Below are 25,638 nucleotides of genomic sequence, written 5' to 3' on the forward strand. Positions count from 1 at the left end.
AGCGCTGCGTAAACTGTTGGCGCTATATAAATAAAAGATAATAATAATAATAATAATAGTAAAGAAATATAGCTTTAGCATAGTAGTAGGCTAGGCTCTTAGGCCTGTGTAAATTCAAATTAAAAATAAAATACTGCTAGTTAATATAAATAGTAAATCTTGAGTTAAAAATTTAAATAACTAACTTGAGCACTTTGGCAAATTGCACACAACAGCACAGTGCAGTTGTGCATAGTTTTACTTTTTCAGCAGTAGCACTGAAGAGAACTTCTTCAAATTTTTTTGTCTAATTTTTTTTCCTTTTTTTAACTTTTTTTTTTTTTTAATAGTTTTAAACACTACACTACACACACAACACAAAATTTGAAATGGATCCTGCTTTTGGGACTAAGGAGGGACAAGCTCCATCTACCACCAGCACCACAACCAGTTCTAAGATGCAGCCTTTGTGTCAGTCTAGCCGGCCAATTAGGCCAAGCTCTCGCTTATCATTTGGGGAAGCATTGCTTGAAGGATCATCAAGTAAAGGAAAGTCACCAGAATCAGGAATCTGCACACACACCACAGGAACTCAGGTGCTTATCTGTGCCAGGAAGGGCCAGCTCCCCAGTAAATCAAAATAGAAAAAGGCTCCAGGCACTCAAGGGTTCCATTCAGGCAGGTTTATTGAAGGAGAAGGACAACAACGTTTCGACCTCACGATGAGGTCTTTATCAAGTAAAGGAAAGGCACCAAAAGCAGTCAGTAGTAGTAGTGCTGCTAGGCCCACAAGCTCTATGGTTTTTTACAGAAAGTCTAAAGCACCAGAAGCACGTTCAAAGTTAAAGGGAAGCACAACTAGTACTTCTACTAGCCCAGTGAGTAAAAAGAAGTGCCTTTTGCCCCAAGCAGCATCTTCCCCATCCACAAGCAGCATGCAAGGTACCAAGCAGAGCTAAATTAGCAGCAAGACTCAGAGGGGTTTTCCCAAACCAAAGCGATCTCATTCCTTCATAGGGAAAACCACCACCACCACCTCTGCCACCACTAGTGCTGCGCCTACTGTTCCCACCGGTACCGCCACGACATGTCCTCCTAGCACCTCTAGCAAGCCACCAAGTCCTTACAATATTTTTGTAAAGACAGTTAGAGAGAGGGCTATACATAGTGGAACTCCACCTAGCGAGTTACCAGAGGAGCCTGAGACTGAGAGGCCAAGTGCAGGGTCTGTTCTTCCTGCTTGCACCACTACTGGTCATGATATCAGTCTTAGCTCCAGCCGAGCAGGAATTCCATTTGATCTGGCTAATGAAGAACTAGACTATGAGCCAGAGGAAGTAGAGGAGATGAGTGATCAGGAATCAGATTCCTCAGGGAGCAGTGTACAAATAACTAGTGCACAATTTTCCCCTGAGCCTCCTACTTCTCCGCTACGATCATCACCACCACCAGCAGCAAAACCTACCAAATCTGGTAGAGTTAAAGCAATTAGCAGTCCCACTATGGCCAGTACTGGTACCACCCGTGCCACCACCACTAGTTCTGCCGCTGTTCATCCATCCCGAGCAGTAGAAGCAGCACCCAAGGCACACTCCAAGGCTATGCACACCCCAATTTGGAGTACCTTGAAAAGGTAGAAGAAGGGCGCTATGGAAAGTGCAAACATTGTGGGAAGCTAATAAGCAGAGGGAAAGTGTCTGGCCATTTTACGAGTGCTAGCATGAAGCATCACCTCAGCACTCAACACAACGCTGTGCTATTGGTGAAAGATGCAGAAGAAAAACGCAGTGCAGGCTGGTGGGTGGTGATACTACAACAACAACTAGTACCATCTCCAGACAGAGTGGAAAAACCCCAACAGCTGCTTCTGAGCCAAAAGCAGCAGCAGCTAGTGCTGGCAGCCAGAGACCAAGGCAGGTTGGAGCACTGCATGTCCAGCCCACCCTGGAACAATTTGTGGCATTCCACTCCAAAAGGTAAATGCCCAAACAGCAGGTCAATAAAGTAACGCGACTTATTGGTCAGTTCATTGCTGTTGGAGGGGCATCCTTCTCCATGATTGAAGGGGAGCCTTTCAAACAATTGATGGCGACTGTGGCTCCACAATACACAGTTCCGTCACGTTCCACTTTCAGTAGGAACATTGTCCCCTAATTGTATCGGTCCTGTGTTTCAGCAGTGAAAGAGGAGCTTTCCAAGGCTGCTGGTCAGTCTGTTCATTTCACAACAGATTTGTGGAGTGCACCTAGTGGGCAGCATGCCTTTCTTTCTTTGACAGCACACTGGTGGCAGCCCAGTGTGTCTAAGGAAGCTGCTGCAGCAGGCTACCGATCATTCCTTCTCCATGCAGAAGTAATGGATGAAAAGCACACTTCCCAAAATATTCTGCATGCAATGAGGAAAATGTTTAGCCTTTGGGTGGGAGCAGAGGCGGACACCAATGTTGAAGTTGGTTTTGTGGTAACTGACGGAGGTGCCAATATGGTGAAAGCGCTGAGAGATGGTCATATTGTTGGTGTGCGCTGTGCAGCCCACATCATCCATCTTGTAGTGAAGGCAGCAATGTCAGAAGGAACTAATGTAGCAGCAGTAGTTCTGTCGTGCTGCAGAAAGATCGCTGGGCACTTTCACCATAGTGTTAAGGCTAGCCAACTTTTGTGGGAAGAGCAAGAGAGGGCAGGTCTTCCTGTACACTGCCTACGACAGGATGTCAGTACGCGGTGGAACTCCACTTTAGAGATGCTGGAGAGGATTTTGGAGCAGCAGAGGGCAATCCATAATCTTGCCTCAGAGCATAATATTGGGATAACATCTCCATTGAATAGGGAGGATTGGACAGTGATCGCCCAGCTAGTGGCAGTCCTTAAACCATTCAGGGATGCCACTGTAAATTTAAGCTCGAACACTGCCAGTCTGGCCAAGGTAATCCCAGTGTTCTCCCATCTAGGCAGCAAGATGGATGTGTTCCTTGAAAACCGTGAGGCTGTAGCAGCCATAGTCAGGAAGCTGAAGGATCTGCCAAAAGTACACCTTAGCAAAGGCATGGAAAAAAAGTCCCGAAATGATGCTAGCGTGCCTTTGTCATCCAAGAATTAAGGGAAAGCTAGCAATGAAATTCAATGTTCTCAGTAGCTACCTGGAGCAATTGGTTCAAAAGGTGCGTGACTGGCAGCGTAAAATGGGAATGCTGTCCGAGGAGGGAGAGGCGCACATGGAGGAAGAGATGATGTTGTCTGCTACTCCTAGCAGCAGCATCAGCAGCAGTGCCACAAGCAGCACAATACAGCTGAGTGGAGCAGCTGCGTTTTAGGAAGAGGCACTTAGGAGTATAGTTGGACCATCTGACAGCAGAAAGGAGATTAGTGCTGCTGAAATGGTCAAACTTTACCTCGGTGAAGTTCCTTCTGCGCCTAATGTTGATCCTCTTAGCTACTGGGATGAAAAAAAGAGTGTGTGGCCTGCACTCTCATGGGTTGCGCAGCAGCTACTATCATGTCCGCCAACCACTGTTCAAAGTGAGCGCGTGTTTTTTATGACTGGAATCGTACTGAGTCTACAGCACTCACACATGGCACCTCATCTGATGGAGCAGATTGCCTTTCTTAAATTCAATCTGCCCAAGTTGGGTTACCCAGCTCTTCGCTTGGTTAATTTTCTTTCTCTAGTGTTCAAGGTAGTTTCTCCCCCTGGTTGCACGTGTTTGCAACGTTTGCTACCTCCGCCGGTGTAGCCAATTTACGCTAGGGCCTTGTGTCTGAGTTCTGGAAGTCCGCTCCCAAACGTCTAGGACCGACAGTCTTTGGATGCTTTGCCCTGGGGTGAAAAAGATGAGCGGGTCGTCAATCGCCCACTCATTCGCCTTTCCCAATGCTGCTGCTGGTGCCAGCATCTTTTGCCATCTTTTTCCTGGCTGAAATCATGCCTCAAATGTCCATAATGTTTAAGGTAGTCTCTCCCCCTGGTTGCACTTGTTTGCGGTGTGGCAACGCCTGCTACCTCCGCCGGTGCAGCTAACTTACGCTAGGGCCTTGTGTCTGAGCTCTGGAAGTCCGCTCCCAAACGTCTAGGACTGACAGTCTTTGGATGCTTTGCTCTGGGGTGAAACAGGTGAGCGGGTCGTCCTTTGCCCACTCATTCGCCTTTCCCAATGCTGCTGGTGGTGCCAGCGTCTCTTCTCTGCCAGTTCGCTTCCTGGCTCTGGAAGCCAGCTAGAGTCATGCCCAAAATGTCCCTAATGGTAAGGGTAGTTTCTCCCCCCTGGCTGCGTCTGTTTGCGGCGTGGCAATGCCTGCTACCTCCGCCGGAGAAGCCAGCTTACGCTAGGGCCTAGTGTCTGACCTCTGGAAGTCCGCTGCCAAACGTCTAGGACTGACAGTTGTTTGGATGCTTTGCCCTGGGGTGAAACAGGTGAGTGGGTCGCCAATTTCCCACTCATTCGCCTTTTCCATTTCATTTTTTTCCGTCTGATACAGAACCTACCAAACATAACACATATAACACAGTGACATAACACATAACACACACATGTACAATTCACAAATCACAAGGACCTTTCCTCCTGTTATTTGCCCTGGCCTTCACTTCTATACTTACTAGCATTAACGCTATAACTCACACTTCACCCTATAACATTTTTCCATCCATATACCTGCCAACAGATGCAACTTTCCAGTCCTGCTTTTTTCCAGTCCTGTCCCATCAAATTTAGCTAAACTAGGTATGCTAGTGCACATAGGTATAGCTGGGTAGGGTAGCACTACAACATTAAATAAATATAATAAAGTAAAAAATAAATATAACTTTAAAATAAAATTAAATAAACCCCTATTTTTTTTTAACACCCATTAAAATTTAAATTAAATCATTATTTAGAGATAATACATCTTTAACCAAAACAGTGCACTGCTAATACTCTTAAACATAACCGTACATTAACCCTAAGCTATTTTTTAGTTCTTGTCCCACATGTTTCCATTCGCATACCTGCCAACACACCCAACATTTTCGTGGATAGTCCTGCTTTTTTCCAGTCCTGTCCAGTAAAAGTTGGGTTGTTGCAAAGTATGCCACTGTAAATAGGTAGCAAATGTTAGGCATGTATTTAAAAGTGGTCTAAAATCCATTTAAAAATGTAAAATAATCCCTATTCTTTTATTAAACATCTATGGATGTGTGACTGTGTATGATAAAAAAGAAGGCCAAGTTCCTTGGAGCATTTGTCTAGGTCTCAGACAAGACAACTGCTCAGAGGAACTTGGCCCTCAGTTTCGGGCAATATGTATTGTTGTGTACACCTCGGATAGCACCATGAAGGTACGTGTGTGCAACTCTATTGGTCGTTTCCGCAGGGGGCTCGCCTTTCTGCAGTTCTGCAATTCATTTGTTGATGCCAGACCAGCCCCCTTCCGGCGACCAATAGAGTCGCACACACGTACCTTCACGGCGCGAACGCATCTGCTGCTGCTGCTTTGATGTGTTCTTAACACCGTATTAACCCCTGCTAGGCAACCGGGAGAAAACGAAGATGAAACGAGCACGAAGAATGTCCACGAATATTCGCCCGAAAAGAAGACAGGAACGGGCGAAAATTCGCGGAATACGAAGATTTTTTTCCCCCCGAAGACGAGCACAAAGACGAACACGAAGAGCCCCCTGGTGCCCAAGTCAAATATATATACAAATTTCACTCCATCTGTTTCACTATATGATATAAGCGTTTTTTCAGTCTATACATATACAAATTTCACTCCATCTGTTTCACTGTATGATATACGTGTTTTTTTCAGTATATATATATATATATATATATATATATATATATATATATATACCGTATTTGCTCGATTATAAGACGAGGTTTTTTCCAGAGCAAATGCTCTGAAAAATACCCGTCTTACAATCGGGGTCGTCTTATAATGAGACCTCAACTAGGTCTGACTATGAGACTAAGATCCAGATCCCCCACAGCAATGCAGGGGACCTGGATCCTCCTGCCCCCCCCCCCAACTTACCAGTACTTCTGAGTCCCCGGTGCTTAGTCCGGGCAGCGCGTAGAGCAGGGGTTTTCTGTGTCCATCGCGCAGACCTTCCCCGGCTGTGATCTCTGACAGCCGAGGAAGGTCTGCGCGATGGACACAGACAACCCCTACCGCTAACCGCACCTCCTCCAGGCTGCAGCGGAAGTTGTCTACGCGAATCGCATAGAGCTCTACACGCTGCCCGGACTACGCACCGGGGACTCAGAAGCTCCGGTAAGTTTGGAGGAGGGAATGTTAAATGGGGGGCATAAGGCATTTCTGTAGGCAGAGTGCTCTTTGAAATGCCTTTTAACCCCCTTAATGCCACTCTGCCTCCAGAAATGCCTTTTAAACCTCTATATGCCACACTGCATCCTGAAAAATCTTATATCTCCCTATATTCCACTCTGCCCCATAATATGCCTTTTAACCCCCTAAATGCCAGAGTGGCATATTGGGGTATAAGGCAATTCTGGAGACAGAGTGGCACATAGGGGGTCAAAAGGCATATCATGGGACACAGTGGCATATAGGGGGTATAAGGCATTTCTGGGACAGAGTGGCAAGCCAGGGGGGAGATGTGCATAACTGGGGGGGGGGGGCAGGTTGAAAGAAAAAAAAAAAGGAAATTTTTTAGTATATCATATATGCGTTTCAGTATATGATATATGTGAAATAAAAAACTGAAATAATGTCCCTAACAGCCCCTCATACCTTTCCTATATCTGTTAATTTGTTGCTGTTGATCCAAAAGAAGGCAAAAAAAACAGTTTGGCTCTTTCCAATTTTGTACTAACCAGGGAAAAAATTCCTTCTTGACCCCAATGGCAGTCAGATTTCTCCTTGGATCAATAAGCTGTTTCCCCATAATTAAAGATTATATCCCCGAATATTATGTTTTTCCAAGTATCCATCCAGTTGCTGTTTAAACGTCTGTACAGACTCCTTATTGTCCTTACTATAAAAATCCCTTTCCTCTGCCTTAGACTAAATCTCCTTTCTTCCAGTCTAAACGCATGACCACGTGCCCTATGCATAGTCCTGATTATGAAGAGATTTCCACACACTGGTTTGTATTGGCCCAGAGTATATATTTATATAATGCTATCATATCTCTTGTGAGGCGCCATTTTTCTAACCTAAACAGATTTAAATTTGTTAACCTTTCTTCATAACTAAAGTGTTAGATTCCTTTTATTAATTTTGTAGCCCCCCTTTGCACCTTTTCCAGTGCTATAATATCCTTCTTTAGAATAGATGCCCAAAATTGCACAGCATATTCAAGGTGTGGTCTTACCATTGATTTAAATGTGTCCAAAATGGGAGCGCAATAACATAAAGGAAAAAAGGAAAAATCAAAATAGTGTGATATTGTCAGATGTGTGACTATACATGTAAAATGTGTAAGTTACACTCACACTGAAAAGAAATATCAGGCCCACCTGGTGATTCTTTAAAAGGTTCTTTTACTCTTCACAGAAATCTAAAATGGTGAAACAGACAGCAACGGTGAAAGTACCTCTGCAATAGGAGACACAATAAAGAAATGCACTTACAATTTGGGTTAAGCGCAAAGGCAATAACACTGTAGAACAGTTCCAAAATGTCTTATGGTCCTCATAGAGTCCACTGCTGGTCCGGTACAAAGATTTTAAAAAAGATTAAAACGTTTGAATAAAATTATTCTTTACGCGTTTCCCCAATTGGCTTCCTCAGGAGAAAAAGTCTGTGTACGTCCATGGAGTGTTGCTGGCTTTTTATTCTTTATTTCCGGGTTCTGATGTCATCATGCACTGTGTCACCTAGCTTTATTCGGCTTTCATGTGTACAGGACACAAAGAAGCAGAGGCTCAGCACTCAAATGATAAGGTGAGTTTATTTCACACAGGCAACGTTTCGACGCACAGGTCTTCACTCACTGCTGAGTGCTGCATTCCAACCTCTCTTTTTGTGTGTACAGGACACAGACTTGAGATTTGCAGGAGACAGGGAGAGGCTTATTGGGTCCAGTCATATAGTCCCGCCTTCACTTGTCATTCTCTTAATGTACTCCGATTGGGCAGCACACCATAATGGGACGTCCATGGGCAGAAGGAGCAGATGAATGAATATTAGTTATGAATATGTATATACTTCACTTTTACAATAAATATGTGTGGACAATCATAAAAAGAAGTGTTTTGTTTTTATAATTACAAAAAACGAGTGCTTATAGATGAGTTATTATCCATTCTATATATGGATAAAAGTTCAATAGGAAATATTTTAAGGTGCCTAATATGACCCCTGGGATTATGACCTTGTTTAAGTGCAGGTTTAATGCAAGAGTAAATAAAAAGGTAAGCAAAAGAGGTTGACTTGAGAGTTAAAAATAAACAGTTAAAAGGCAAATTATATTTAAAGTGTAGTCCAGCAAGATTTTAAATCGGCCAATAGATGGCAGTATTCTATATATTTTTTAGAATATTTAAAAGCTCAAATCCACCAATAGATGGCAGTATTTTGTATATGTTTTAATGAGTGGAATGGTTATAACTATTAGTCTAATCCATGAAAGCTAGAATGTCTAATTCTGTGTTCAGACCATCTTTTTTATGTGTTTTAAATTTATATATCCATTCTGTTTCTTTTTGGGATAGATGTTGTTGGACATTCCCTCCTCTCTCCAATGTGGTTTTATTACATCTATTCCAATCATTTTAAATTCAGGGAAAGAAAAAAGGGACAGTTTTTTTTTCTTTCCCTGAATTTAAAATGATTATTGTGCTCCCATTTTGGACACATTTACACTATTGCACTCTGAGGAAGAGTGAAATTCGGGAAGCAGCAGGCTGTGGGAAGTACTATTATTATATTTTGCACTTTTATATACGAGTCGGCGGGGATCACACCTTTTCTACCTTACGATTGATTTATAATGGCTTTTACCAGGCTAGGGGCATGAACATCCTGATGAAACGTAACAAAGATACTGCTCTAAGCCCTAGTTCGGACACGCCACGTCTCCTTTTATCCGATTGTTGTATTGGAAATGCATTTTTTGTTGTAATCTTATTCAGACATCTGTGATCTATAATCTCTCCGCCTCAGAGAGCCGCGTTGCCCCCACTTGCATGGGCTCGACACCCTCCGGTAGTACGTCTACAGGAGGTGTGGGAAGAGGTGGGTTGGAAAAGGTTGGCATCAACCTTATAAGGATGCGTCTTCAGGTGTTCCTTGAAGGATGGTCTCTCCCTAAGCCTTGTATCGATCAGGGTCAGGAAAGTGATTAAGACTTCAAGGTCAGTAAGGAAATCCCTGGCTGCTACTTCATCTTTAATATAATTGCTTAAAATTCATCCAAAGAATAACAATAAAAAAAATTGTGTGTTCTTTCTTTATAGTGGTGTTTGGGAATGGGGGGGATGGGTGGTTGTGTTCAGTTTACCCAATGTCATAGGGCCTTTACAGTCCTCCATGTCATAAATCCTCTAAGAAAAGTGTAAACATAGTACTTTGCAACTTTTTATAAGGCCCAGAGACAAACTTTTTTTCTCTTCAAATAGGGTATATGGATGACAACAGTTTATCATATTTACTCCAGGAAGGACCTTAGCACCATGGATCCTCCTTAGATGCCAAATCACACCGTAGATGCTGTATGATTGCCTCTCCTATTCCCATCAACATCCTCAGTACGACAAGTTAGTGAAACTTCAGTACTTTTGAATACCCACCCCAGGAATGCAGAGATAGGAAAGTAGTGGTTCACATAGGTATGATATATAGACCCACTGGGTAAACAGAGGAGCTTGATCATCTGATAATTGAATAGCTAAAATGTCAATAAAAAGTGAGGTTATTGTTATTGGGATTTTAATCTCAATGATGTAGGTTAGAGACATCAGGCAACCAAGAGTAGAAAACCCCAAACTCTTTACAGGGAGTGTGTCTTAAGCAATGTGTACAACAGCCAACAGGGGAGAAGCCTAAAATACGTAGGTGACTCTGATTGCATCAACACTTTTAAATGGAGTCTGTGTGTGACAGCCCTGGGTAAATCGGTGCCGCCTGTTGTGGTTATTGTCTGAATTCTGTATGTCCCAGTATATGTGTGATTATTGTTATGCTTTTGTTCTCCCCTCATGTTTTACCCTGTCCATGTGCCACATTTCCTGCCCACAGACTTTTACCCCTCTTTGCCCAGACACCATCAGCCTGACCACAGCACTATTGTATGGAGATACCCCACGCATGGGGGGGTACGGACCAGGGGTTATATAAATGAGGATAAGAATCTAGCTAATTGCCTGTGTAATTAATTCTATTCAGATTTTACAGAGAAAGGTGAACAGATGTACTAAAAAAAAAAAAAAGAAGAAAGACTTCCGGGAGGCAGGCGCTTAAGATTGCTGCTTTTTAGCCGAGCTCTAAAGGTGCCACCTGAATCTTTCGCCATCTGTCCCATCGCCTCGGGCATACTATGGCAATTTTGCCACTATTGCACACACCTTGCTGCCCTGTATTGGGCGGTGGGTTTGTTGGCACTGTGGTGCCCTTTTTTCCTTTCCCTGTGAGCCGCATGCATATGCATGCCTCGGGCCTAGAGTGGAGTGCTTCCCTTCGCTCTGCCATATATCTGCTACGGAGCACAGTTGGTGCCACGGTTCGTCTCCATCACTGCCTACACTTACCTGCCTGACATGGCCTCTAGGGGTCCAACAGTGCCTTTGGCAGAGGTGTCTTACGGGCTGCTGCCGGGTGAGGCTCCGACTTCCTTGCAGAAAGGTGCTGGGCCGTGTGACGCGTGACGCACAATGCGGGAACCAGCTTGTGAGCAGACTCGCATTTGGAGCCTGTCACACTTACCAACTCGTGTATCGGCCTGGAGGTGAGGTGCTGTGGTCCTGGTGCACTTCCCTGGGGCAGGCGGAGGGATTGGGGTTCTCCCCAGGTCTTGACGTTCACCGGACGGGTGTCTGCAGTGCCCTGTGGGCCTCACTCATGGCTACACGACATCCCAGACGCCATGTGCTCTATTGAGAAGGTATTGTGAGTGTGGCTCTAATCACAGCGGCTGTCCCTTGTATGAGATCAGGCGAGCCCCGGTGCAGGCTGCTTTTCTTTCATGGTGCTTGGTGGCACGGCCGGCTCATATGTCTCTACCTATCCCATTTTTCTTTTTATTTGATTTTCTGTAGTTGCACATTAGTTGGCTGGGGTGGTTAGGGTTGGGCTTGCGGTGACTTTCCTATGTCGATACCTATTCTTTTACATTTTTATGCTGGTATTATGTTTCTTCTTATTGGGGTGGGGTGCAGTTAGGTTGGGTGGTCTGGGAAGGGTTTTTTTTTTATGTTTATGTTGTATAGGGGGTGAGATCACGTCTCACGCCGACCCAGGAGGCAGCAGAGTAGAATCTCGTGGTCTGTTGACTTTTGTGTGCTCCGCTGCCATTCACTTTTGAGGCCTTTCATTTTTCCCATTCATCTTTTGTTCGTCGCCAGCTGGAATATCTGGAAGTTTGTTGTGTTTGCCTGCTGGCTCTTCTTTGCTGGTATTGCTGGTGGGGATCATCATTAGTTAAGTAGGGGTTATGGGTGGGTTATAGTTAGGTTGGGTGGTTGGGGCAGGGTTTGACGTCCAAGTGAAGGAGTGATATATTTTGGTGGTGATATGAAGACGGACTTGCTTCTGCATACACTGTTTCTGCGTCTTTGCTACAACTTAGTTAGTGTGGGGGGTAGGTTGGACTCTAGTTAGGTGGGGAGGCTAGTTTTGTGGGTGTCCTTTTTTTGTTTTATTGTGAATCAATTTCATAGAGTCTGTGGCTGTGTCTTAGATACTTTTCCTGCCTTTCTGCTCTTTTTCCCTCTGTGCTATTCTGTCTTCTCTAACCTCTGGGGGTGTGAGCCTCCAGGTTACTTACTTACACATGGAAAAGTTTATGGACCCTCCAACTAAAACATCCACCAGGCAGAGCAAGTCAAGAGATACATTTGCAGTGATCCATAAACCCACTCCTCTACCTGGATTAGGTTCTACTGTGGCAGAGGTACACTCAATGACTCGTTAACAGCTCAAGATCTTGTTAGCGTCATCTCTCCACTTTTGGACTCTAAGCTTGAGAATCTATCCTAATCCATCAATACTGTGCTTGCTGAGCTAACTTTCCAAGGGAAGAGAATTACTGCTCTAGAGTCCAGGGTATCTGACGTTGAAAATGGGAACAAGACCATGGTAGCGTCCATTCGTGTATATGGCCATCGGGTTGCTTCCTTACAAGAACGTATAGATGATCTTGAGAACCGCAGTAGACGTAACATTTTATGTTTGATTGGCCTGCCTGAAGAGGTTAAAGCTACAGCATTACATGATCTAGTAACAACCTGGCTTCCTAAATCTTTGGGATTGTTGTTTCCACGTGGAGAGCTAGTAATTGAAAGAGTGCATCGTATAGGACAGCCTCCCATATCCAATACCTCTGGTCCTAGAGCAGTGATCTTCAGGGTCCTCAACTATTCCGATAAAGTTCAGATCCTGGAAGCACACAGGAAGACTTCATCTCTTTCTTATAACAATCATAAACTGGTATTATTTCAGGATTTTTCTGCAGCAGCGTCAGCCAAACAACATCAGCTTTTTGAAGTCTGTACCGAGCTCCACAACAAACAGGTGAAATTCGCTCTTCTATATCTAGCAAAGCTGAGAATCTCTTATGAGGGACATGCTTATTTTTTTGACACCCCGATGGCGGCTAAGAAATTTCTTTGTGATGATGCCAAATTATCTTCCTCTCTGGTTGAGGATCCTGCAAGGCCGGAGACCTATCCCCCTTCTCATTCTCGCCCTAGTTCTTTGCCTCGCTTCTCTCAGCCTGTTTCCCCTAGATCTAGAGATTTTTGAAGGCCATTGGTATCCAGATTTGCACTTCACTATTCGCCTTCATCTGCCTATGTATACATTTTTGCTGGCTGTTATTTCCCTTTTGTGTTACTGTTCTGTTATGTTAATTGGCACAAGGTTTATTGTGCCGGGTTCTGGTTTATAGAAAAAACAAAACGGGAGAAGCATGGTATTATGCAACTGGTGATGCACACTTGCGCTACGTACATTGTTCAGTGGGCGTTCAGGGAGGCTGGCTGGGACCCCCCTGGGCCATACTATTTCAGGTTTCCATCTGCTCCATTACTTCCACGGCAGGGCATTGGGTGAGGGCCTGGCTCTGTTGTCGTTACTGAGATGATGCAATCGAGTAGTAGTGATGTTAGACTATCTTCAATGCGTGTTGTGTCCTGGAATGTAGAAGGTTTGAACACGTCTGTTAAGCATAAATAAGTCCTTTCTCATCTTAAGCGCCTGCGTCCAGATGTCATTTACCTCCAAGAAACCCATTGGTGTGACCCTGACAAAAATTTGTTGATAGCTCCGTGGCTTTGTACTTGTTATTCTCCTACGTATACCAAGAAATCCAGGGGTGCCACTATTCTACTTGCTAAAAGATTACCTTTTGTGATCGAGTCTGAGATCTGTGACCTGGAAGGTAGACATGTCATTCTAAAGGTTAAGCTGGTTAACAAAACTCTCGCTTTTGTAAACGTTTATGCTCCGAATTCTGATCAATCCAGTTTTCTAGCCAAAGTATATTCGCTCCTTTTGGGAATCTCAACCACCAACGTGATTTTGGGTGGTGACATTAACTTAGTAGATAATGTCGCTTTAGATGTATCTGGCTCTCCTCCCTGCCCATGTTGGATTATTATCATTTGCGGAATACTTGGAGGTACCTTAACCCGGTTGATAGACAATATACGTTCTACTCCCATTCCCATGACTCCTTTTCCAGGCTAGACTACCTGTTGATTACTGATTTGTTCCTGCACAGGCTACTTGATGCTCAAATTGATCAGATTGTAATCTCTGATCATGCTCCCATATGGATGGACATCGGCTTAGCCTCCCCCTACCAGGTCTCCTGTAATTGGAGGTTTCCTGGCCATTTGTATGCTTCAGAGGCGTTTAAAACTTTTCTGATTACTATATGGAACGATTATGTCGATGATAATGATGAGCATTTGGACAACCCGGATTTATTTTGCAGGGGCATATCATTGCTTATGTTATAAGGTGCAGGGGAGAGGATGAAGCTAAACTTGCCCAGCTTACTGATGATCTTTCCAAAGTGTACGCTGCCCATAAAACCTTGGGTAGCCCAGACAGGCTGAAAACTTATAAAGAAATCAAATGCCTTTATGATGCTTGGGTTACTGAAAAACCACAGCTTTCTTATAACAATGCCCAGATGGGTGAATAGATCCAGCAAACTTTTAGGTAATCTTATTCGTCATTCCAAGACCAAACATCATAATGTGACACAGATTCGGGATGCTTCTCAGTCTGTGGTAACTGACCCTAGTAGTATTACCCAGCTTTCCGCTAAATACTTTGAGGACTTTAATTCCACCGAACCTCACGACCATGATGTGATGCTTCAGATATTCCAGCGAGCTAATATCCCCAAATTGTTGCCTGAAGACCGTGAGCATTAAACCAGACCATTCATGCCTCTTGAAATTTCTTCTGCTATTAAATCCCTTCTGAACCGTATGATCCCAGGTCCGGATGGCTTGGGAGCCGAATATTATAAACTCCTCTCTGCATATGTACCAACGCATCTTGCTGATGTTATTAACGTTTTTTTGAGCGGGAGGATTCCCCCTAAGGAATTTACAGCCTCCCGCGTCATAGTCCTTCCCAAACCCCACAGGGATCATACATTGCTCTCCTCTTACCATCCTATTTCCCTGTTAAACCAAGATCTGAACACGTCAAGGATGTCCTCTGTCTCCCCTATATTTTAATTTGGCGATCAAACCTCTAATCCGTATTATTGAGCGTTCCGCTGAACTTGAGGGAATTAAGGTGGGGGACGTCGAGCTAAAAATTGCCGCCTTTGCTGATGATCTTTTACTATACCTTTCTAATCACAAAGCGGCAATGCCCTATTCCCAAAGCTTAACTTACTTGATCAATTCCATAAGGCATCGGGATTTTTTATTAATCAGCTTCAAAATGAGGCACTCCCCATTTTCCCTCATGCTTAGCAGGGCTGGAGTGGGACGTTCCCCTTTAAATGGACTCTTTTTGAAATGTCTAGGCCTTATTGTTCCTACAAATTTGGCACATCTCTATAAATTGAATTTTACTCCGCTGTTACGTCAAATGGAGAGCTCCTTCCAAACTTGATCCAAATTTAACCTTTCCTTTTTAGGTAGGTGTCACCTTTATAAAATGGTTTTCTTCCCTAAGTTACTGTATCCAATCCAAATGTTGCCTATTGCCTTGAGAAAAGTGGATATCCAATATCATAATAAACTGCTACGTACATTTTTATGGTGCAAAGGCTAGAATTTTGATGGTCCAGCAGCAGTTCATAATGGGGGTGTGCAGGGGCGTGCTGGGCCGGGGGGCAGGGGGGCAATTGCCCCCCAGGCCGCCCGAAATCTAATCTAAACGGCCGATGGGTGCTGATGCCGCCGGCCGGCGCTACTTTAATAGTTTTTTTTTAAATTTAATATGTCAAGCCGGATCGGCTATTAAATGAAAAAAAAATAGTATTAAAGCAGCGCCGGCCGGCGGCATCAGCACCCAGCGGCCGTATGCGATGGCCGCCAAGTGATGGGAGCAGCGTGAGGGGTGAAAGCTCCGCCCCCTCGCACTCACCTTTCACCCCTCACGCTGCTCCCATCACTATGCGGCCATCAGATTGTTGGAAATCGAATCTAAACGGCCGCTGGGTGCTGATGCTGCCGGCCGGCGCTTCTTTAATACTATTTTTTTTTCATTTAATAATACTTTATTTATTTATTTTTAATATGGCAAGCCGATCGGCATGTTAAATAAATAAAAAAAAGGATTAAAGTAGCTACGGCCGGTGGCATCAGCACCCAGCGGCCGTTTAGGTAAGTTTTCCAGCAGTCTGATGGCCGCATAGTAATGGGAGCAGCGTGAGGGGTGAAAGGTGAGTGCGAGGGGGCGGAGCCACTTCACGTGACTTGCCCCCCCAGGCCTTAGGCTGCCAGCCCTCCCCTGGGGGTGTGGATCTCCCGAACCTGCTAGATTACAATTTGTTGTCCAATTATCGTCTTGCTGTGGATTGTGTTCGACGCAGCTCCCGATTCGCTAATGTAACCTTGGAGCAACAAATGTCTCCACACATCTCTTTGGCCTCTCTCCTGCATCTTCCTAGAGTCAACTGGCCTACAGGCACTGTTACTAACCCATTGCTGTCTCATAGTTTGAGGGCATGGGAGCGTTTTAGGAGCCGTTTGGGCCAGGAAGTCCATCATTCTCAATTCATCCCTGTGGTTCTTAACCCGCAGTTCCAGCATGGCAGGGAGGATGTTGTCTTTGGATGTTTGGCTCGGGGGGTTGCGTGATAGGGGATTTCCTGGACCTAAAAAGGGGCAAAGTGCTGTCCTTTTTACCAGGCTAAATTTCCTCATATTAACTCCCACCCTATCCATTATTTTCAGCTTCGCAATTATGTTAATACCGTATTTGCTCGATTATAAGACAACCCTGATTATAAGACGACCCCCCAAAATCTGAATATTAATTTATGAAAAAAGAAAAAGCCTGAATATAAGACGACCATATAGGAAAAAAAGTTTTACCAGTAAATGTTAATTCATGTAAACTATGTGAACAATTTTTTTTTAATAAAAGCTATGATTGAGAAAAATATTTTGTTTTTATTTCCTTTTTTCAACCTTTTTTTGTCCCCTTCGTGACAATAGCCGTTTTAACATTTCTGCGCTGCTCGTGTTTAGCTGTAATTTTCTTCTTTCCCGTTTACTGAACCCACACAAGTTATATATTGTTTTTTTTCAGGACAAGAAGGGCTTTCTTCTATTATTTACTATTAAAAAAAGTATGACTTCCGGGAGGCGGGCCCTTGAGATGGCCGCTTTTTAGATGAGCTCCGTGAGGGCTAGCACAATCGATATCCATCCATACATACAAATTATTTTTTTTTTACCCGATTTAGTATCGCTGATGCGGATACACTACCCAGCATTGGCTAGTGGGTCTATTGGATCTGCTGCCCTCTTTCTTTCGCTCCCCGGGAGCCGTGTGCGGACCGCACGTGTTAGGCCTGGAGTGAGGTGCTACCTCCACTCTAGCCGTTCTGTCTCCGGCTGCATCGCTGGGCCGTCACACTATTTACCGGCCTTCGGTAGTCTACTTCTCCTACCCTGGATCACCCGGGATCGGTGAGCCTTGGCCTACGGTTCAACCTGCTTCCCGGAGCTGCGGTACTTACCGTGGACGCGTTGTGCCGGCGGGTTCTCCAGTGGCTGTCTCCTTGCTCCACGTGCGCTTGGTGGGGGCCTCTGCTGTCCCGTGGACTCTTCTGCGTCTCCTCGGCTGATCTGCACCAACGACTATGCTGCATCTGCGGCTGTGTTTCTCCGTCTCGCGATCCCGTCTGCTGCTGTTCGACGGCTCGGTTCTACCTTGCACGGTCAGGTAGGCCCTGGCAGCATTCCTGCGGGGCTGATTTCCTTTTGTTATTTTACTTTCTGATCTTTATTTTCATTGCCCATTAGTTAGTAAGGGTTACAGGAGGGAGTTAGTTAGGTTGGGTGGGTTGGGAAGGTGAGGGGGCCCTCCATTATGCAACAGTAAAAAGAGCTATTTTGGACTGATATGCCTTAAATGTCAATACGTATCAACGGCAATTCCGAAATGATAGACTGAAAGATTCAGAAACCCATAGTGAATGGGCCAGTCGCATAAACAGGTCCTATGAGCAGTGGCTCCTAATGGCAGATATCCGGGACTTTGATAAACTAAAACAGCTGATGTTAATGGAGCAATTCTTTTGGCACTGCCACGAGGACATTCGGAACTGGGTAAGGGATAGGAAACCTCTTACCCTCAGTGATGCTGCCCGTCTGGCAGACGAGTATGTGGCAAATCGAGATATTCATATGCGGGTTCGCCATCATAACCCACTAACAGAGCCACTGACCAGACAGCCTTGGGCCAGAGCGCCAGCTGGCAACACCAGACCTAAGAACACACCACCTTTTCCCACCCGAACCACATCCTTTACTCCTCGGCAGTCCTCCTCCGGAAAACAATGCTACAGATGCAATGGATTTGGACATGTCCAAGCTCAATGTCCGAGGTCTGCTGTTGTGGGATTTGTGCAAGGCGAACCATACCGCAAATTTTCTTCTGTGACTGAGACTGTCTATGAGGCGTACACTACCCATCTACCTAGTAACTCCAGTCTAGACAGACATATGCAGGCTGTTACTGTGGGCGGGCGACCCTTCACAGGATTGAGAGACTCTGGGGCCACTATCACCTTGGTCCAACCTAAATGTCTACCTCCAAATAACCTGTTACCTCAGGAGGTTACTATTCACACAGCCAGGGGTGCTTACCATACCCTCCCCACTGCCAAGATCCACCTGAATTGGGGGACAGGACAAGGGACTGTCGTAGTTGGAGTAATGGATGGATTACCTGCGGATGTATTATTGGGAAATGATCTGGGAATGTTGGTTAGCCAATACTGGCCGCAGGAAGAAATAACTGCTGTAACTCGCAGCCGGACCAGAGGGAACGGCAACCTAGCTGTATCTGAACCAGCCGGAGACCCTTCTATAGTGAGTACGCTGCCTTCTGACTTTCCTGACCTTGACTGTTCACCTTTAAAGTGGCCCCACCCTGCTGACTTTAAGACACAGACAATGGGAGGATGGACTGTTGTATCGTATAATAGAGAGCCCAAACCCTGCACAACCCTGGTTAGAGAAAAAACAACTAGTGGTACCTCGACCCTACCGGGAGGCACTTCTTAGGATCGCCCATGAGATTCCACTGGCAGGTCATTTGGGGGTGAAACAGTCTACTAAACGCTTGTTGAAGGCTTTTTTTTGGCCCGGTGTCACAGGAGACGTGCGTAACTTTTGCAAATCCTGTGATACCTGTCAGCGAGTTGGCAAAACTGGAGATCACTCCCGAATGCCTTTGCATCCCTTACCCATCATTCAGGAGCCCTTCTGGCGGGTCGCTGTAGACATTATTGGTCCATTAGCCAAACCCAGCCGATCAGGGAAACGATATATTCTTACAGTGGTTGATTATGCTACCCGCTACCCTGAAGCAGTGGTGTTATCTTCCATCACTGCTAAGAGGGTAGCTGAACCCCTATTGTTATTTTTACCCGTCTAGGTTTCCCAGGGGAGGTCCTCTCGGACTGTGGTGCTCAGTTTGTCTCGGACCTCCTACAACAAATTTGGGAGTTGTGTGGGGTCCGAGCCATTCGGACGACTGCCCCTACCACCCCCAGACCAATGGTCTCTGCGAGTGCTTCAATGGCACATTAAAAAGCATGATTGGGGCGTTCGTGGACACTGAGCCAGACTGGGAGAGATATCTGCCGCACCTCCTCTTTGCTAATCGGGAGGTGCCGCAGGAATCAACGGGATTCTCCCCCTTTGAACTACTATATGGGCATAAAGTACGGGGACCATTAGACCTACTCCGGGAGTACTGGGAAGAAAACTCACTCTCGGAAGAAAATGCTATCATTCCCTATGTTCTAGAACTGCGGGAAAAATTAGTGACGCTAGCCCGTTTTGCCCATGATAATTTACGAGCTGCTACGTCAGAAGGTCTGGTATGATCGCACAGCTAGATACCGTGAGTTTCAAGTGGGACAGAAAGCTTTAGCTCTGGTGCCTAACCCCCAGAACAAATTGCAAGCTAAGTGGTGTGGACCTTGGACCATCAGCGAGCGACTTAACGATACCACATATGTAGCAATGCGAGACCCCCCAGAGGGCGGCCAACGCACCTTTCACATCAATATGCTAAAGTTTTATGTGGAACGTCCTGAGACAGTGACAGCCATCTGTATCGCCCCTCAGGGGGAACAAGAGAATAAGTCCCTCCCTGATAAAATACTTTTTTAGTACTCCACTAATGTGTATTTCTTCTTAAAAAATATTTTTTTCTTTAAAATAGCACCAAACTTTTAGGGTGCGGCCTATACTTAATTTGATAATTAAGCCATATATATATATATATATATATATATATATATATATATACACATATATATATATATATATATATATATATATATACACACATATATATATATATATACATATATATATATATATATATATATATATATATATATATATATATATATATATATATATATATATATGGCAGTTTACAGCCTGTATTTGTGGGAGGGGTCTTAAGGGATATTTATAACCCCCATCCAGCATCCCCTCCTTCAGGATGTTATGTTTGCGTTCCAAACAGTGGTGTCTTGTTGCATCTCAGGGGCATTCTGTTGCTGCTCATCCAGATACTGCTCCTCGACCAGCTGCCCTCTCCCTCCTCTGTCTTTGGTTCAAGTAAGATCTTTCCTTTTCCTCCACTCAGTGAGCAGCAGTTGTACAGGGTAGGAGTACCGGCTCAGTCTTAGCCTTGCAGCTGTTCGGTTAGCTTTCGTGTACTGGGATAGAGGAGGAAGGCTTGTCTCACAGACCTGCTTTGCAGAACTTTCCGTTTGAGCTGTAGGATATTTGTCTCTCATGCAGGGAGGGAGTTACGTTTTCACAGAGTTGCTTCACTCGTTTTATGCGCTGGGATAGATGGGGTGTGTGTGTGTCAAAGTTTTAGGGACAAATGGGCTCCATGCTGATTATGTTGTCTTTTTTTGAACCCTTTATCCCACATGGTTTCTGCCACAACGTTTGCTTCCCGTGTGGGAGGGAAGAGGGTGTTTCGTTCAGTCAAGCTACTCGACTCGTTTGCTTCATGTGCGGAGGGGGGGTGTGAAAGGACGTATCATTTGGTCCAGCTACTCGTTTGCTTCACGTGGTGGTGGTGGGGGTAGGCAGTTCATTTGGTCCAGTTCTCGTTATATATAGATATAACTTGCCCTCTATTAACCCCTTTGGCTACCCTGCTCCTACACACAGTGTTGGTTCTTTCTTTGGCCCCTTTCCTATCTAAGAGGGGGTGTTTCCAGGCGCCTATTCAGACCCAATGGGCATATCGCATGTTCAGATCCATGTGGCGTATTGTGCATGTTCCACACACCTACAAACCCTACTCTGCTCCTATACTCAGCATTGGTTAATTCTTTGGGCCCTTTCCTACCTACCTAAAGGTACTTCTACTGCTCCAGAGTCTAGTGCCAGTGTGCTTTACATGTCTCCAGCTGACACTTGGTCGAAATAAAAGCCGAGGAAATAAAACAGAAATTTATTGAAAAGAAATACCCTGTCGAGAGGTTAAACAGCAGCCTGCAACAGGTAGAGAAAATAGATTGACAACAATTGTTAGAGGGGAAAAGGAAGGACACAGAAACATCTAAAGAAAAAGACTTTAGTTTTTCATTCTTCACCAAATACAATACCCAAGCAAACAAAATTTAGAAAATCTTAGACAGGCATTGGCACATACTTAAAAATGATGAAATTCTGGGCACTGTATTACCGGATAAACTACAAATTATTTTTAATAAAACAGGGTCCCTTAAAACTATCCTCTCTCCAAGTATATTGCCAAAACAAGAAACTAAACAAAATCCACATATGTTTATAGGAAACAAACCTAAGGGTTTCCATAAATGTGGCCACTGTAAAATGTGTACATTTTTACATAAATAAAAAGTGACCATTTCACAGGCTCAAAGACCGGCCTCACATACACGATAAAACACTTTATTAACTGTTCATCAAAAAATATAGTCTACTAGAGTGTGGATGTGATCTACAATATGTAGGGGGGAACAATCAGACCAATGAAGGAAAGGATATTTGAACATTTGGGAAATAGAAACATAAAACATAGTGTCCCTACACACTGTAACTTATGCCCAAGATTTTCTGTTGAAACCTTAAAAATAATTGGTACAGACTGGGTCCCCCCCAAATTGGAGAGGGGGTAATACGGTAGAAAACCGAACGGATTTTCAAATTAAAAACTTTTAAAAATGGAGGCCTCAATATGGATCTAGACATTCTAGCACATATTTAAAAGAAAAAGATCATATACATATATATATACCATATTAACACAACTGATATATCATTACATACCTTCTCACTATAGTGACCATAAACCATGTTCATATACCCAGAAATAATTCATGAGCAGATAATAAAAACATAAATAAAAACACAGACACATTTGAAATAAAAATCACTTTATTGGTGGTATCTAATATATGTTTTATAAACTAAACGGATAAGTCTGTCTATCTGTTTTTGCTGATTTAGTCCTTGTAGAAGATGCCATATATATATAGGAAACATACAGATATCATATAAAAATAAACATTAAGAGATAAATAAGACATGTGAAAATAATAGGGACTCCTTAAAGTCAGTCTTACTTCGGGAAAACTTGTCCCTCGTTTCCCAACATTTTTAGTTCTCTATATTTATGATTTTTATCTTTATTCCATTTTTATTCTGTTCTCATTTGATTTTGATTCATTCCTTATTCGCTCTCTATTTAAACCGTCTCTAGAGAGTTTATTGTTTCTGCTCCTCTTCTCTTCTCTTCTCGGTGAATCACATGGGGGCTCTTCTTCCTTTGATTACAAATGTCCTGCGGGATATAAATCCACCCACAAAATTATTTACACGATTTACATACCCTGCATGCTCCGACCCAACGATTCTAAAATGTCCCTTGATAAATGATTATTATGCTTTAAATGTTCGCCTTCTCGCCTTATACTTTACATAAATCACAACGTACCTTGGAGTTCCATGAGATAGATGAAGAGAACATCTACATACACGTTGGAGCATCAACAGAACAAAGATGGTGCCCCACATAGATAAAAGGTCTACAGAAAAGCACAGAAGATACTCCTGAGGAAGCCGCTTTTGGCGAAACGCGCCGAGAGGATTTTTTACAGAGCTCTTTTACCTAAATGGACTTTTTATTTATACACTTCTATAGACATTTCAGATCTTTAATGTGGAATAGTGCTTCTTAATGAAGACTATATACACACAAATTTTTTCTTAAGCTCATTGGGCATATGCCCAGAATAAATCACTATTTTTATAGCATATTATTTTGGTGGAATATTATTTATACACCAACACCACCTCGAGGTTGTGAAAGATCCAGGGAATCCGGAGGAAACACAAGAAGAATAACAACCATCAGATGACATCCAAGACCTACATGCATAATATACCTTTCTAACTGTAAGTGTATACCTATCCGGGCGTGTCCATACGTAAAAAATTATTACACCATTGTGGTTTTTATGTTTGTGCTTCCTTATCTTAAGAAAAATTAAATAAGAGCCTTCTAGAAGTAGAAGCAGTGGATAGACAACTACTTCTGGATAATAAGAACAGGTTACCAAAAACATCCCAAGAAAAAGATTTTAGTTTTTCATTTTTTACACAATACAATACCCAAGCAAATAAAATGAAACAAATTATGAATAAACATTGGCATATCCTAAAAAATGACGAGGTCCTAGGCACAGCATTACCTGATAGACCACAGATAATCTTCAAAAAAACAGGATCATTAAAAACAATATTAGCCCCGAGTGTCCTACCAAAACATATAGCAACGAAAAAACCTCAAATGTTTATAGGAAGTAAACCAAATGGGTTTCATAAATGTGGCTATTGTAAGATGTGCACATTTTTACCCAAAAAAAACAATCATTTTACAGGCACAACAACAGGTCAAACATATACCATAAAGCATTTTATAAACTGTCTAACGAAAAATATAGTTTACTTATTGGAGTGTGGATGCGGCCTTCAGTATGTGGGCAGGACAATAAGACCCATGAAGGAAAGGGTGTTAGAACATCTTGGGAACATAAGAAAAAAAGATATCAAACATAGTGTCCCCAGACACTGTAATACGTGTCCGAAATACTCAACAGAGTCCTTAAAAATTATAGGGATAGACTGGGTACCTCCGAATTGGAGAGGAGGCAGCACTGTAGAAAATTTGTCCAAACGGGAGACCGAATGGATTTTTAAATTGAAAACCTTTAAAAAAGGTGGTCTCAATATGGAACTTGACATATTTACATATATGTGAGAGTATGAAATGGGACATATGTATATACATGTGAAAGTTTAAGTAACAACTTCTAATTTTTTACACACCCATTTTTTACACACCCTTCTACTCACCCTGCTAAATATAATGTATTTGCCTTAGTTTTTTTCACTACAGACATACTTACACACTAGGTCATATTTCCACTGAATAACAGTACACAGTTTCTTTTGAATATATGTTTATTCATAATTTATTAAAAAACATATACATACCATTTATTGATACTTCATGGTCTTGCCATAACTTTGGATTTTATCCAGTTATCATTTTATCATTGGGGTACAATTGATTAACAGTCTATGTATGTAAACAGCAATATAGGGACTTTTGGAGCTGTTCCTCTAGGACGAACTGCATTCTGTACATTTTTTTAGTTCATCGCTATTTTAGCCTGTTGCCCCTAGAAACTAATAGAATCCAATATTAACATATATCATACCCGAAGAAATTCAAAACATTGTCCGGCTGCATGATTCTTCTCTATTTCTCTTAGAGATCATGTTTTTTCACACGAGGTGTTCTTCATTTATTTATTTGTTCACACCACGATATAGGGGGACGGCACCCAACGGATACAATAAGCGGCACTGCATACATAGCACTACTAGCCACCTCCCACTTCCTTCTCATTGTAGAATGTATGTTTTGATCATTAATGGAATATATGGTACGGGCAGCATCAATAGGCACCCACTACCGATATATTAGATCAGCACAACATCGAGATATCGATCGGTATATCCGATCGCTTTCAAATAAAATAATTAAACTTTACTTACCGATTGTCTTTGAATCCCACGGAACGTCTGAAGAGGAGAAGACAGACGGGATGATGGTACAACAGACGGAATGACGACAACAAACGTACTGACGTCAGACGCCGGCGAATAAAGATGGCGCCGTACACAATTTAAAAGGACCCCACACCGATAACGAAGAATACTCCTGATGAAGCCACGGAACTGGCGAAACGCGTCGAGGATTTTATAGAGCTCTTTTTATTCTTTTATTTGGACGTTTTATTAACTTTTAATACATCCCTTGGTGGATGATTGTTAATCTTTTATTATTTTGGCTTGTTAGCCCTAAATAAATAGTACTTTAAATTATACTATACAGTGGATTTAGCCTGATTCCATCATTGGACACAGCTCCACACAAACAGACCAATTGAAGTCGTTACAAGAGGAGCAGAGGAAAGACATTTGATGTGTGAGGGTTTCACAAACCCCCCCAAAAGTGTAAGTGCATTTCTGTATTTGCGTGTTACAAACATTGCGTGATAATACACCATTGGGGTCCCTACCTGTCTCTCTGCTCTTTTACATATATTCATTATACACCTATCCGGAAGACTGGATTGTCTCTTGAAGCCTGAACACATGTAAACACTGTAAGTGCATTATATAGACTTACAGTGACAGCACCTGTGTTGAATACTACACAATTATATTCTTTTTTTTGTCTTTATTTACTTTTGAAACCGGTATACACGAGC

At 43.3% G+C, this 25,638-nt stretch overlaps 1 protein-coding gene and 1 long non-coding RNA gene across 2 annotated transcripts in view; one reads left to right on the forward strand and one right to left on the reverse strand.

Moving 5' to 3' along the window:
* Positions 1-25,638, forward strand: part of PRRX1 (paired related homeobox 1) — a 379,246-nt gene that overhangs the window by 122,043 nt on the left and 231,565 nt on the right. The window lies entirely within an intron of this gene.
* Positions 22,214-22,883, reverse strand: LOC128499750 (uncharacterized). The gene is made up of 2 exons (XR_008354805.1): positions 22,791-22,883; positions 22,214-22,637 (listed from the first exon to the last, which is right to left on the reverse strand). It is a non-coding gene; the product is annotated as an uncharacterized LOC128499750 (long non-coding RNA).

Source organism: Spea bombifrons, chromosome 6 (assembly GCF_027358695.1).
Source record: "Spea bombifrons isolate aSpeBom1 chromosome 6, aSpeBom1.2.pri, whole genome shotgun sequence".
In the NCBI taxonomy this organism is placed as follows: domain Eukaryota; kingdom Metazoa; phylum Chordata; class Amphibia; order Anura; family Pelobatidae; genus Spea; species Spea bombifrons.